The 14,984-nt window shown below is 38.2% G+C and overlaps 1 non-coding gene across 1 annotated transcript; it reads left to right on the top strand.

Annotated features, from left to right (window-relative positions):
* Positions 1-10,040: 10,040 nt before the first annotated feature.
* Positions 10,041-10,147, top strand: LOC113894846. The gene has a single exon (XR_003511684.1). It is a non-coding gene; the product is annotated as a U6 spliceosomal RNA (small nuclear RNA).
* Positions 10,148-14,984: the final 4,837 nt, after the last annotated feature.

Below are 14,984 nucleotides of genomic sequence, written 5' to 3'. Positions count from 1 at the left end.
GGGTCTAACGATAATGATGAAGATTCAGAAAGACAGTTTATAAAGTTTTTGCCTGGCATCTAGAGATTATTTGCCTGGCATAAAGAATAGAGACCATTATATCATTATTGTCCTCCTTCACTTGGAGGGAGGAAAATTAATAACTATCACTCACTGAGCACTTGTTATTGATCTTGTATATACCAGCATCTAATTCTTGTGTGTGTGTGTGCACGTGCATGAGTGTTGTGCCAGGCGGCATGTGGAATCTTAGTTTCTTGACCAGGGATTGTATCCACGCCACACTCCTTGGAAGTTCAGAGTTTAACCACTTGACCACCAGGAAAGTCCCAGGCATCTAACTCTTAAAACCATGTTGCAAAGACAGTCTTATTACCTCCCATTTTACAGATGAGCCACACAGCTACCATGCAGTAAAGCTAAGGTTCAAATCCATGTTTGTTTCACTCTAAAGTCTGTGTCCTCTCTGCTATTTTTCACTGTCTCCTCAAACCCAAGAGCCAGATTGAACTAGTCACCTGAACACTGATAACTTTCAATAAGGAATTTCTCTTCCAAGAAATTTTCCTAGTTGACAGCCTCTTTGAAGGCAAGTTTTACCATGTTATCATAATTGATCATGCTAGTAAAGTAATGCTCAAAATTCTCCAAGCCAGGCTTCAGCAATACGTGAACCGTGAACTTCCTGATGTTCAAGCTGGTTTTAGAAAAGGCAGAGGAGCCAGAGATCAAATTGCCAACATCCGCTGGATCACGGAAAAAGCAAGAGAGTTCCAGAAAAACATCTATTTCTGCTTTATTGACTATGCCAAAGCCTTTGACTATATGGATCACTATAAACTGTGGAAAATTCTGAAAGAGATGGAAATACCAGACCACCTGACCTGCCTCTTGAGAAATCTGTATGCAGGTCAGGAAGCAACAGTTAGAACTGAACGTGGAACAATAGACTAGTTCCAAATAGGAAAAGGAGTATGTTAAGGCTGTATATTGTCACCCTGCTTATATAACTTCTATGCAGATTACATCATGAGAAACACTGGACTGGAAGAAGCACAAGCTGTAATCAAGATTGCTGGGAGAAATATCAATAACCTCAGATATGCAGATGACACCACCCTGATGGCAGAAAATGAAGAGGAACTCAAAAACCTCTTGATGAAAGTGAAAGTGGAGAGTGAAAAAGTTGGCTTAAAGCTCAACATTCAGAAAACAAAGATCATGGCATCCGGTCCCATCACTTCATGGGAAATAGATGTCAGACTTTATTTTTCTGGGCTCCAAAATCACTGCAGATGGTGACTGCAGCCATAAAATTAAAAGATGCTTACTCCTTGGAAGGAAAGTTATGACCAACCTAGACAGCATATTCAAAAGCAGAGACTTTACTTTGCCAACAAAGGTCCGTCTAGTCAAGGCTATGGTTTTTCCTATGGTCATGTATGGATGTGAGCGTTGGACTGTGAAGAAGGCTGAGCACCGAAGAATTGATGCTTTTGAACTGTGGTGTTGGAGAAGACTCTTGAGAGTCCCTTGGACTGCAAGGAGATCCAACCAGTCCATTCTGAAGGAGATCAGCCCTGGGATTTCTTTGGAAGGAATGATGCTAAAGCTGAAACTCCAATACTTTGGCCACCTCATGCGAAGAGTTGACTCATTGGAAAAGACTCTGATGCTGGGAGGGATTGGGGGCAGGAGGAGAAGGGGATGACAGAAGATGAGATGGCTGGATGGCATCACCAACTCGATGGATGTGAGTCTGTGTGAACTCTGGGAGTTGGTGATGGACAGGGAGGCCTGGCGTGCTGCAATTCACGGGGTCGCAAAGAGTCAGACATGACTGAGCGACTGAACTGAACTGAACTGAACTGAACAGGAACCCTACCTGGTCCATGATTTACCATCTCAGTAATGGGACCCACAAGCCTTACACATGTCTGGGTCATTCTATACTTTCTGGTCTTCGTTGACAGATGGCTGTGAAACCCTCTGACTCTGAGAAACTATCATCTGTCAGTTCTAGCAATAAGTTTGATTTATAAGTACCTTAGTCTGTTTGGGCTGCTATAACAAAAATAACATGGACTGGATGGCTCAAACAACAAATATTTATTTCTCTTGATGCTGGAGCCTGGGGTGTTCAAGATCAAGGTGCCAGCAGATTCAGTATCTGATGAGAGCCTGCTACATGGTTCATAGACAGAGACCCTTTTCTCCCTGCATCCTCATAGGACAGAAGGTAAGAGGGAGCTTTGGTGTCTCCTTTAGAAGAGCACTAATCCCATTCATGAGGGCTCTCCCCTCGTGATCTAACCACCATAGTTCCCATTTCCAAATATCATCATTTTGGAGGTTAGAATTCAACATATGAATTCGAGGGGACACAAACCTTCAGGCCATAGAACTCAGTCAATATTTGGAAGAATAAAATCAGTACATCATCTCCTGAAGGTTATTCATTATCCCCTTCTGGCCATCTGCTTCCTGTTGCTTTGGGTTCTGGTGTGAGCTCTCAGCATCATTTGTGTTCTATGAGTGGTGGAGAACACACCATAGATTTACATCAACCATACTACCCATCCATAACTCCTACAGGCAGCCTGGTATTTTGTTCTTGTACTACATTCTGGGAAGATGATACGTGGTTGGTAAAAGACTCACTGGGGATAATTATGTATTGTTGTTTATTGTTCATTCACTAAGTCGTGTCTGATTTTTGTGACCCCATGAACTGCAGCATGCCAGACTTCTCTGTCCTTCACTATCTCCCAGAGTTTGCTCAAACTCATGTCCATGGAGTCGGTGATGCCATCCATCCATCTCATCCTCTGTCGCCCCATTGTCTTCCTGCCTTCAATCTTTCCCAGCATCAAGGTCTTTTCCAATGAGTCGGCTGTTCACATCAGGTGGCCGAATTATTGGAGCTTAAGTTTCAACATCAATCTTTCCAATGAATACTCAGGGTTGATTTTCTTTAGGATCGACTGGTTTGATCTCCTTGCTAATTATGTATAATTTAATCCCAATTGCCATCTCCAGGTTTAACAATTCTGAAATCATCTTTGTATGTAAGGTTAGAAGGGTATACATATCACTTAACTTTTATAAGCCAAATTATCACCTATGTAAAATGAATTAAGATTACATTGAGTTCTTTCCAGCCCTAGAATACTCTAACTATATTATTCTACATGATCACCCACCCCCTTGGTCTCCCCCAAAGTAGAAGACAGTCTTAGAATACATGACGATGAACTGTATCTATGATCAGGGGATATTGATACAAATTAATCTTAAAAGCCTTTATGAGCTCTTTTAGGTGGAATAATTATATTCATTTAGAGTAACTAAGCACAGCACGGAGTAAAATGAGTCTAAACCTAAACAAAAATATCACTGATGTATGTATGTATCATTCTGTGATTATAAACATTGGTGATAATGTAACAATGGATTTTCTTATAAATATTATTCTTATTTCATAAAAATAATAAATACATAACACATAAATACATGATAACTAACATATAAAAGGAAAACACTTATGTGCACTAGTAGGGCAAAATTATTTATTAAAATAATTTCATTTTTGTTTAATTTACATGATTTCAAGGATATTGAAAAATACCCTTAAAATAAAACAAATCTTACTTTAAACATACTCAGAAATGTTTTGTTTTTCTAACTAAAATAGACTATCTTAAATTTACTTATTACCCATTTCTCAAGAAAGGGCTTATGTAAAACACTCACTAAAATAGATTTGCAGACCCATTTTTGAGGCAGGGGATTCGAGTAAGCATACTTAATCTATCATTTTGATGGAATCCGAAGGATTTTTGTTAAATGCTGAAATACTTTGAACCCAAGTGTTTAAGCTTCAAGCCAAGCTTTAAGCACTGGAGGAAATGTAAGTCAAATTTGATTCAAGTCAACCTAAGATCTTTAGCTGAAAAAGTACTTATGTTCTTAAAAATATATACTAGATGAGATTCTTGTAAGCATTTTGGTGCACACATACATACCAACACGTGTACTTTTTTCCTGTGAATTCTGCACAACCAGTTGACCACTCGTTTTGTGGCATTCAAAAAACGTGATTGTTTCTACATTCATTTAATGAATATTTTGTATTGGATACTTATCTGTATCGAATGCCAACTCCAAAATAACTCAAGGTAAAGCATCAAAAGACACAAATGACAACCAAGCTGTCAAAAATCAGAGAAAATTTTGTAAGAGATAGATAAAACCCAAGTTTGCTATTAAAATTATGTCATCAAAGAGCTAAAATATTGACCCCTTCCCTGGGGTCACAGAGATGAACACATCAAACAGGTGCAGTGTGGGTCCTCTTTGATGGCAGGGGGTGGGTCTTATTTGTCTGTAGATCACCAATACTCTGCATAGAGCCCAGCACATTGAAGATGCATGAATATTAATAAATTTGCCTTTGTTTAAGGTCATAAGCCACTGCAAGACACATATTTGAGGTATGTGTGAAGTTACTGCTTACTTTCCCAAGTGGTACAAATAGTAAAGAATCTACCTGCCAAGGCAGGAGATGCAAGAGATGACCTCTGGGTCAGTAAGATCCCTGGAGAAGGAAATGGCAATCCACTCCAGTATTTCTTGCTTGGGAAAGTCCATGGACAGAGGTTGCAAAGAGTCAAACATGACTGAGCACGCGCGTGCACATGTGCGTGCACACACACACACACGCAGAGCTTATTAGATCCATTGTCGATAGGACACAAAAATATTTGGATTTTTTTAATCCAAAATTACCAGGTCTGTCTAACTGATGGGGGTTTGCTAGTACCAGGGAATGGCTTTGAAGGATTTTTTCCTGTGTTCCATTCTCTCTTGCTCAATATACATACCCACAGTTCTATACATACCCACAATTCTTTAACATGGCAATCAATATTTTCTTAACATATAGATATGAGGTTTATAAAAGAACCTCAAAGCTCCCCCACTTCAATCCTCACTACAACTTTGCCACTTCTTATCCCCTGACTGATAACTGGGGTGAGAACTCATTGAAGGGCATCTCTTGTTAGATAACTGGTAGCCCCCCCGGAAACTGAAATGTTCCATGAGCAAATGGCCCCAGGATGTTGCTGTGAGAACCAACAAGACAAACTAGGCTAGTCAAGGGAATCACAGGCCTCCTGTTACAAAGACAAACTCATCTTCAATGATCCAATGAAAATGCAAATTTAGGGAAAACAAATTGGGTTATTTGGAGGACAATATGTTCTCCGAGGATATTCACGTCATTGTGGTTTCCTGAGGAAACGGCCTCTGTTTTGCTTGACAGCAAAATGTCAATTTTAATTATTCAAATCGACATCCCATAGTACCTTTTATGAAAATAGAGGTAGATTCAGAAGAATGGACAGAAATTGGGATTTTCATTTTGGAAAATTAGAATGGTCAGCAACTTTTGGTGGTCCTGAAAAAGAGAATTCTTGAGTGGCTCTTCCCAACTCTCTTGGTAACAGAAGTTGGTTAGGTAACCTTGGGCAAGAATCCTTCCTCTGTCATCTTGTCTTCCTTAAAACAATTGAATAAGCTCTTGTAAGTAAAAGCCCTTTTGTGGCACCCAGTGTAATGTGAAACACAAAGATGAGAAGTGTTTTTTGAAATTACATAATGAGATGGTCTTTGAGAAATTGGTGCATATTTTATTGCAATGGTTGTTACTATTATGAATATTTGACAAGATCTCCCAATGTGGTGTATCAAGTATCTATTGCCACAATAATGTTCCATAACAAACAACTTTCTGCATGCTAAAATACACACTTATTTAGCTCATGAGTAGGCATGTTAGCCAATTTGGGCTGTGCTTGGCTGGGCAATTCTGGTCTTCTTTGGACTCCTTTAAAGGTGTGGTGGTTGACTGTCGCCAAGTCCAAGATGGACTTGGCTGGGAGACTGGGGCAATTCCACTCTTCTTCATGTAATTCTCATCTTCCAACAAACTAATGTGGACATGTTTTCATGGTAACAGCAAAGGACAAGAGCAAGATCAAGCCCAATTTCATGAGTTTTTTTCATGCATCTCATTTGCTAATATCTTATTTGCCAAACAAGTCACATGACAGTCAGAATGGAAGCACGGACCAAGTTTTTGGTAGACACCGACGAGTGAAGAACTGGGACCAGTAAAGCAATCAAACTACTATACGAGATGTTATTATTGTTTACATGGGAATATTCACCTATGTTACTTTATTTTTGCAGAATTTAAAAGGAATTTTGACTGTATCAGAACAATTTAAAGCAGTATTTCTCAAATTTTATTGCAACTTACTGTAAGAAATAGATTGGACATACAATGTGACTCATTTTATATAGAATTTCACTAAATATTATTTCTTCTTATTATGAACATTTCTTTCTATTTTGCTATTTAATTTTTTAAACTGCTGGCTGTCCACTAAATTCATTTCAGGATTCTCTAATGAGTCAAAATCAACATTTTGAAAAGTACTGATTTATACAACTTTAGCCTTCCGTGATCCTTTACTTGTTTTCAAGAACGCTATAGAAGACAATGGCACCCCACTCCAGTACTCTTGCCTGGAAAATCCCATGGACGGAGGAGCCTGGTAGGCTGCAGTCCATGGGGTCACTAAGAGTCGGACACGACTGAGCGACTTCACTTTCACTTTTTGCTTTCATGCATTGGAGAAGGAAATGGCAACCCACTCCAGTGTTCTTGCCTGGAGAATCCCAGGGACGGGGGAGCCTGGTGGGCTGCCGTCTATGGGGTCGCACAGAGTCGGAAACGACTGAAGTGACTTAGCATAGAAGACACATGAAGTAGAATGTCTGAATTGGGAATGTTACAATTCAATGACAAATGATCCATCGAACTCAGAAGTGTGAGCATACCATTTTCAGCAACATGGATGGACCTAGATAGAGATTATCATACTAAGTGAAGTAAGCCAGATGAAGATCAATATCACACCATGTCACTTATATGTGGAATCTCAAACAAGTGACACAAATGAACTTACTTACAAAACAGAAACATACTCACATAGAAACCAAAGGGGAAAGAGCGGGAGGGATTAATTAGGGGTTTGAGATTAACAGATACACACCACTATATATAAAATGTATAACCAACAAAGACCTTCTTTATAGCACAGGGAACTATACTCAATATCTTGTAACAATCTGTAATGGAAAAGAATCTTAAAGAGAATATATAAATGTAGATTTTATATATATATATATACACACACAACTAAATCACTTTGCTGTACACATGAAACTAATACAACACTGCGTATCAACTATATCCCAATAAAAATTTTTTAATAAAATTAAAAATTAAAAAAAAAGAAGTGTGGGCCTAAATGGTCTGGGACCTGGCTTCCCCTGCTCTTTCCCAGAGCCAAATGACCTCTAGCATTTTGAGGCTGAGAGATGGCAGAAGGAAAGAGACTAGAGTATTACTATCCATTGAAACATTTGGCTAAGTTCTTTGCTATAGAAATATTTTTACGAGGAAACTGAAGCTTAGAGAAAATAAGTTAGCCAAGGTCACACAATATCTGGCAGAGTAGGGATTTAAAGGTCTCAAGTGCCTCTTATTCCATCAAAGTCCCTAGTTCCATGTCATAGTAGGAAAAAAGCAGTATGAGTCAAATTATTCACACTGATGTGTGGCATAAACATATATTTAATAAGGATCCACTCAGAGTAAGACGTTGCTTTGTAGTATATTGAGAAAGATATATAAGAGGGTATCTAAGAAACAAGATTCTTATTACAAAATGTATGAGTAGAGTGCTTGGAAAACTACAATTTAAAAGTTTCAGGTTTTACTTTAAAAGTGTGTTTATAGAGGAAGAGATCCCAGGTGAAGACTTGAGTTTACTTTTGAGGCTGGCTATTGTTTTTGTTCATGTATTTGTTTGTTTTTTTTCTGGAACAACCATCACTTTGGGAACTATTAGTTATGCAAATCTAGGTCATATTCCACTCATTGTTCACGGGAAAATCCCCAATGCAGGAAAGTAACCTGAATTTTAAAATGTAGTGTTCTGCTTACTCAAGTAAATTTAGAAGATGTCTTAAAGAGAGTTGCATCTCTGCAGACAATTTGTCCCTTAGAGAGTAGTTATTCTTCTAACAATGACTTCAGATGCCTCGACACCTCTTTAGTATTATGTGTCTTTGGAGAAGTTTGTGATATATTTCTTTTCTAAGTCATTGTCCACAGCACACCAGAAAAAGAAACGGACCAGGCTCAATGACGTCTATTTTTAAAAGGTGATAGAGTCCTAAAACATGGTGTTGTGCATGCTAAGTCACTCAGTCATATCCCACTCTTTATGACCCTATGGATTGTAGCCCACCAGGCTCCTCTGTCCATGGGATTCTCCAGGCAAGAATACTCGAGTGGGTTGCCATGCCTTCCTCCAAGCGATCGTCTCAACCCAGGGATCAGATCAGGGTCTCTTACGTCTCCTGCATTGGCAGATGGGTTCTTTACCCCTGTGCCTCCTGGGAAGCTCACACATGGGGTTATGTGAGACTGAAAGGTCCAGGTGTTGGACAGTGTACTGATGTCAGATTCGTGTTGGAGGTGTCTTGGAAGTGGGGAGTCATAAGGTAAGGCCCTATTTCCCTGGGCTTTTCTGAAAGAAAAAAATAACTTCTTCCTTCCAAGTGCTATGGATGGCAGTCCTTCCTGGATAGGAAAATAAGGACTAGGGGATGTGGGGTCTGGGAAGAAGAGAGTGAAAATTCCTTTTTCCACGACTCTGTAAAATTTAGCCTGGACTCCAAACCCCATCGGTGAGAACAGGACCCGGGTGTGGGAAAGTAAATTAGCTATTGTGACATGGCAACAGGGTGGAGAGAGTAGGTGAACCAGGAGACCTGGGGATGGGTCTGGTGCTGGGCAGTAGTTATCAGCAGATCTCTGTGTTACAGTACTCTCTCACACACCTTCTGTGCTTTAGAGAATTAAAGACAGGGGTCAATCCACTGTTTGGGATAAAATAAGAAAAGAAAGAACAGTGTCTCAGACAAAGGCCAAAAATGGTAGTGACAGTGGTGGTCCAGTGAAGGACAACTTCCCAAAACAGAACAAGGAACCCATGAGAGTCGTCAGCACTAGAAGAGTGATGGTCAGATGAGGAAGCCAGAACAGAAAAGTGCAGGGTGTAAAGGATGTGCATCTAGCAGCCCGGCAGGCCCCAGAATGGGAAGGTCTCAGGCGCACTTGGGAGATACTCTGAAGGAGGTTAATTTCAGGTGGTCACTCTGGTGGGGCTTAAGACATAATTTAGATCCTCTTTCTGGGAATGTGATCGTACAGTTAATAAAGAATCCCAATACAGAGGACCTCAACATAGTGGATAAAGTATTCAGAATATAATTTAAAATGCTTAGCTAAGTTATAGAAAATGCAAGAAATATTCATAGGATAAAAATAGTTTAATAAGTCATGAATCCAAAGCGGTAAGTGGACATTAAAACTAAATCTTGTCTTCAGGAAATCTGCCAATACATGCTTGTGAAGAATTGTTTGTTCTAATACAATATAAGCATGTGCTGGGGATAAGAGATAATACCTGGAGTTTGCACAAGCTGGGACAGCAAATTGAGACCCCTGCATAGAGCCAGTCCTATAAAAGGCAACACCCTAATAAAGGCAAACTAGAAAAATAAATTTAGTATCACAGCAAGGACCCAGTAGGAACTCTTAACCTCTGTCAGCTCTGACTCTGGATAAAGAAGGAAAATAAAGGCTTCCCTGAGAATGACTAACAACAAGGTGATTATCACATAGGTTTAGTGTCAAAATTCACCCTACCTGGGTGGCCTGAAAAACTCAGCCTGAGAACTCAGTTTAAATGATTAAAGGTTAACAAGGACACAAGGTGCCTGAAAAAGCAATCACAAATCTCTGGGGAAATGATTAATTCCAAAGGGAATTAATCAAAGTCTCAAAAAAAGTTTCAATGACCATGAGCCCCCAGTTTAAAAAAAAAAAAATCACAGTGCTCACTTCGGTAGCACATATACTAAAACTGGAATGATACAGAGAAGGTTAGCATGGCCCCTGCGCAAGGATGACACACAAATTGGTGATGCATTCCATATTTTTTAATTGCTGGGCAATAAAGTCTGCTCTCTTTAAAATTTAAAAAAAAATTACAGACACATGAGGAAATAAACCGTTATGAGCAGAAGCATGAGAAATAATAAATAATAATATCAGAACCAAATGAATTGGGAAAACTAGATATAATTAAATTAATGGGGCTTTTAAAAAGTATGATCAAGGAACCATAAAATATTGCTTAAAAGATAGTAATATTTGATATTAAGGAATTACCATGGGCTTTTTCTTAATTTCAAATATTTAACTATTATAGATAAAATGATGTGATGTCTGGGATTTCCTTCACTATTATCTGGAGTGGGAAAGAAAGTAGCCAGAGACATAGAGGAAAAAAGATTAGCCATGAATTGTTCATTGTTGAAACTGGAGAGTGGATAATTAAGGATTTACTGTGCTATTCTCTTTACTTTAGTAGATTTGAAGTTTTTCATGTTAAAAATATTTTTTTAGTGAGCAGGAAATATAAGTAAAAGCCAAATAAAACTTCTAATAACAGAAAAGTATACTAAATAAAATTTGAGACTCAGTAGACAATTTGAGACTCAGTATCAGAGAAGACAATGGCACCCACTCGAGTACTCTTGCCTGGAAAATCCCATGGACAGAGGAGCCTGGTGGGCTGCAGTCCATGGGGTCGCTAAGAATCCGACACGACTGAACGACTTCACTTTCACTTTTCACTTTCATGCATTGGAGAAGGAAATGGCAACCCACTCGGGTCGCACAGAGTTGGACACGACTGAAGTGACTTAGCAGTAGCAGCAGACATAGTAGAGATCGTACTAGAAACAGCTGACAAGAGAATTAGTGAAACAGAGAATAGATCTGAAATACTTATCAAGAATGCAGTAGCGAGACTTGCCTGATGGTTCAGTGGCTAAGACTCTGAGCTCCCAATGCAGGGGGCCTGGATTTGATCCCTGGACAGGGAACTAGATCCCACATGCTGCAACTAAAAAGATCCCACATGCCACAACTAAGACCCAGCATGGCCAAAATAAATAAATATTTTTTAAAAAGAAGAAGACTGCAGTAGAGAGACTATATCATAGACTGACTGTAAGATGGTTTGACATACCTAGAAAGCAGACTCAGGAGGCTAAAAATACATCAAATAAGATATCAGAGGTAAATAATACAAAAAATAGGGAAGATGTAAAATTGAAGAGATAATCGCCAAGAATTCTCTAGAACTAATCAAAGACACAAATACTCAGATTCAGGAAGCCCACATCACAAGCAAACAAACTCAAACCTGGATTCATGATGGTGGCAGATTATAATAATTAAAAAAGATTCTTTAAGAAAAAAGATGTATTATATGGAAAGGAGTAGTAGACTGAAAATTGAGTTCTTAACAACAACACTGAGACTCGGAAGTCAGAGAAATATTTTCAAAAAATGAAATGGGCTCTCTCTCTCATCTTACACAAAAGTAAATTCCAGTTGTATCAAGGACATAGATGTAAATCTAAAAATTTTTAAATTTTAAAAAGAAAATAAGTGAGATGATCTTAAGAGCTTTGAAGTAAGGAAGACTTTCTTAAATGAGACAAAAAGAAAAATGAAAAACAAAATTTTATTTGACTAAATTAATACAAGAAAAGTTATGACAAACCTAGACAGCATATTAAAAAGCAGAGACACTGCTTTGCCAAAAAAAGGTCCATCTAGTCAAAGCTATGGTTTTTCCAGGAATCATGTATGGATTTGAGAGTTGGACTATAAAGAAAGTTGAGCACTGAAGAATTGATGCTTTTGAACTGTAATGTTGGAGAAGACTCTTAAGAGTCCCTTGGAATGCGAGGAGATCCAATCAGTCCATCCTAAAGGAAATCAGTCCTGAACATTCATTGGAAGGACTGATGCTAAAGCTGAAACTCCAATACTTTGGCCACTTGATGTGAAGAAATGACTCATTGAAAAAGACCCTGATGCTTGGAAAAATTGAAGGCGGGAGGAGAAGGGGACAACAGAGGATGAGATGGTTTGATGGCATCACCAACTCGATGGACATGAGTTTGAGTAAACTCCAGGAGTTGGTGATGGACAGGGAAGCCTGGCGTGTTGCAGTCCATGGGGTTGCAAAAAGTCAGACATGACTGAGCGACTGAAATGAACTGACCTGAACTGAACTGACATTAATATCAACAGCTCTATATTCTAAAGACTACAAAGAAAGCTTAAAGATAAGCTAAAACTAGGACAAAATACTTGCCATATAGATAACAAATGAGGGATTAGTATCCAGAATGTAAATATTTTAAAACACCTAAAATCTCATGAGAAAATCTCATGAGAAAATCTCATGAGAAAATCTCAATAGAAAAGCAGATATGGTTCAAGAGGGAGGAAGAGGAAAGAAAAATAAAGATAAATAAAAAATAAAGAAAAAACAAACAAAAAAGCATATATGTTATAAAAAATATGTTTTACAGAAGAGAAAACATAAGCAGCAAATAAACATATACTAAAAATGCCCATATAGTTGAGTGAAAAAACAAACCAAGGAGGTATTCATTCAATCTAATTCCATTTATATAAATTTTAAAATATACATAATTAAAAAGTTATTCTTTAGAGATACATTTTGGCCTGGTAATAACTGCAAAGAAAACAAGAGAATAATAAATATAAAATTCAGGACAGTGGTAATCTCCACAGAGAGAATGAGGGATGTTATTAGGAAGGATTACAGAGGAGGATTCAAAGAATATGAAATATTCTCTCTTGAACTGTGTGATGTGTGCAGGGGGGTTTGTCTCATGGATATTTGTATTATGCTTGAAACATACATGTTATATGTTATATTATGTGTTAGAACTCTATATACAGATATCTAAATCAATCTATCATGTTTACATATAGGATAAATACATGTGTGTTACACTCACACCTTGTTGTGCTGAATTGATCGAAAAATAGATCCCTTTGTCACGTTTCTACCCTTTTTAGCAGAAGAAATGAGTGGGAAACTATCCCTCTTTTCATAGACTATGTGAAAAGCTTTTTTTTATGGTAGTATTTTTCAATTTTTATTGAAGTATAGTTGATTTACAAAAATCTTTTCTTAAAACAAGGAAATTCCATGTAGACAGTTCTCTGAACAGTACTGCTGATTTCTAAATCTCGTCTGATTGCTCACTTCCATGTAAATCATTTTTGTTAAACATGAAGTTATATAAAAATTGATGTGTTTTCCATGCTTCCCTTTTCCTGTAAAGGCTAAGGATCTTAAAATAACACGACGGAGCTCTAAGCTGAAACCTAAACATGGCAAAACATGTAAATCCTCAGGCTATATCTGACAGAGAGCTAATTATATAACTTGGGCTTTCCTTCCCCAGAAACAGGCTCTATCTACCTGCCTCATGCAACAGTGGTTGGGAAGGGAGGGTATATTCTGAATCGTGAAGAAAAATTTTACTAAACACAAGGTATTTCTAGAGCAATCTTTTTTCCATTATGCAGGGGCACAAATATATGTCACATATAGTATGTCATGTCAGCTTAAAAATAAACTTTTAAATTTGGAAATTTTAGGTTTATAGAAAAATTATGAGGATGGTACAGAGTTTTCATACACCCCATGAGATGGTTAGATGGCATGACTGACTCAGTGGACATGAATTTGAGCAAATTCCGGGAGATAGCGGAGGACCGAGGAGCCTGGCGTGCTGTAGTCCATGGTGTCGTGAAGATTTGGACATGACTTAGTGACTGAACAACCGCAATACACTCCATTCCCTCCCAAACACACATACTCATATAGTTTTCTCTACTATTTATGTCTTATACTTCTATGATGCATGGATCACATTGGTGGTGGTGGTATAGTCGCTAAGTCGTGTCTGACTCTTGTGACCTCATGGACTGTAGCCTGCCAGGCTCCTCTGTCCACGTGGATTCTCCAGGCAGGAATACTGGAGTGGGTTGCCATTCCCTTCTCCAGGGGATCTTCCAGAGCCAGGAATCGATCCCATGTCTCCTGCATTTCAAACAGATTCTTTACCGACTGAGCTACAAGGGAAGCCAATGGATCACATTAAGGAACTAATATTAATATCTTATTAACTAATGCACATTTTATCCAGATTTCCTCAGTTTCCTCCTAATGTTCTTTTCCTGTTCAAAGATCCCATCAGGGTTCCAGGTAACACTGTCATCGTGTCTCCACAGGCTCTTCTTGTTGTGACAGATTCTCAAACTTTCCTTCTTGAGGATTAATGGTCAGATATTTTGTAGAATGTTCCTCATTTGGAATTTGTCTGATATTTTTCTCGTGATTTGACTAGGGTTATATTCTTTTGGAAGAAAAAACTGCAGGAGTGAAATGCCATTATCAAAAAGTTTCATTTTTATTAATCTCATTTTTCATTTTTTTAATGGTAGGTTTGAGTATATAAGAAAGTATATGTACAGAAAAATAAATTGCCAAGCAATAAATCAAAATACTATCTCAGATACTGAAGTTACTGGATATTTGAATTTTTTTTTTACTTTTTGCTTGTCTGTATTTTCTAAATGTTCTGCAATAGACATGTGCTTTTAAAATAGAAAAAAAAATTAATGTCTACTTTTAGAGTTGTCTATAACCTCAGATGGGCAGATGACACCACCCTTATGGCAGAAAGTGAAGAGGAACTAAAAAGCCTCTTGATGAAAGTGAAAGTGGAGAGTGAAAAAGTTGGCTTAAAGCTCAACATTCATAAAAGGAAGATCATGGCATCCGGTCCCATCACTTCATGGGAAATAGATGGGGAAACAGTGGAAACAGTGTCAGACTTTATTTTTCTGGGCTCCAAAATCACTGCAGATG

This window comes from Bos indicus x Bos taurus, chromosome 6 (assembly GCF_003369695.1).
Source record: "Bos indicus x Bos taurus breed Angus x Brahman F1 hybrid chromosome 6, Bos_hybrid_MaternalHap_v2.0, whole genome shotgun sequence".
In the NCBI taxonomy this organism is placed as follows: Eukaryota; Metazoa; Chordata; class Mammalia; order Artiodactyla; family Bovidae; genus Bos; species Bos indicus x Bos taurus.
Note: the sequence above shows the minus strand (reverse complement) of the source record. Positions and strands in the feature narration are given on the sequence as shown.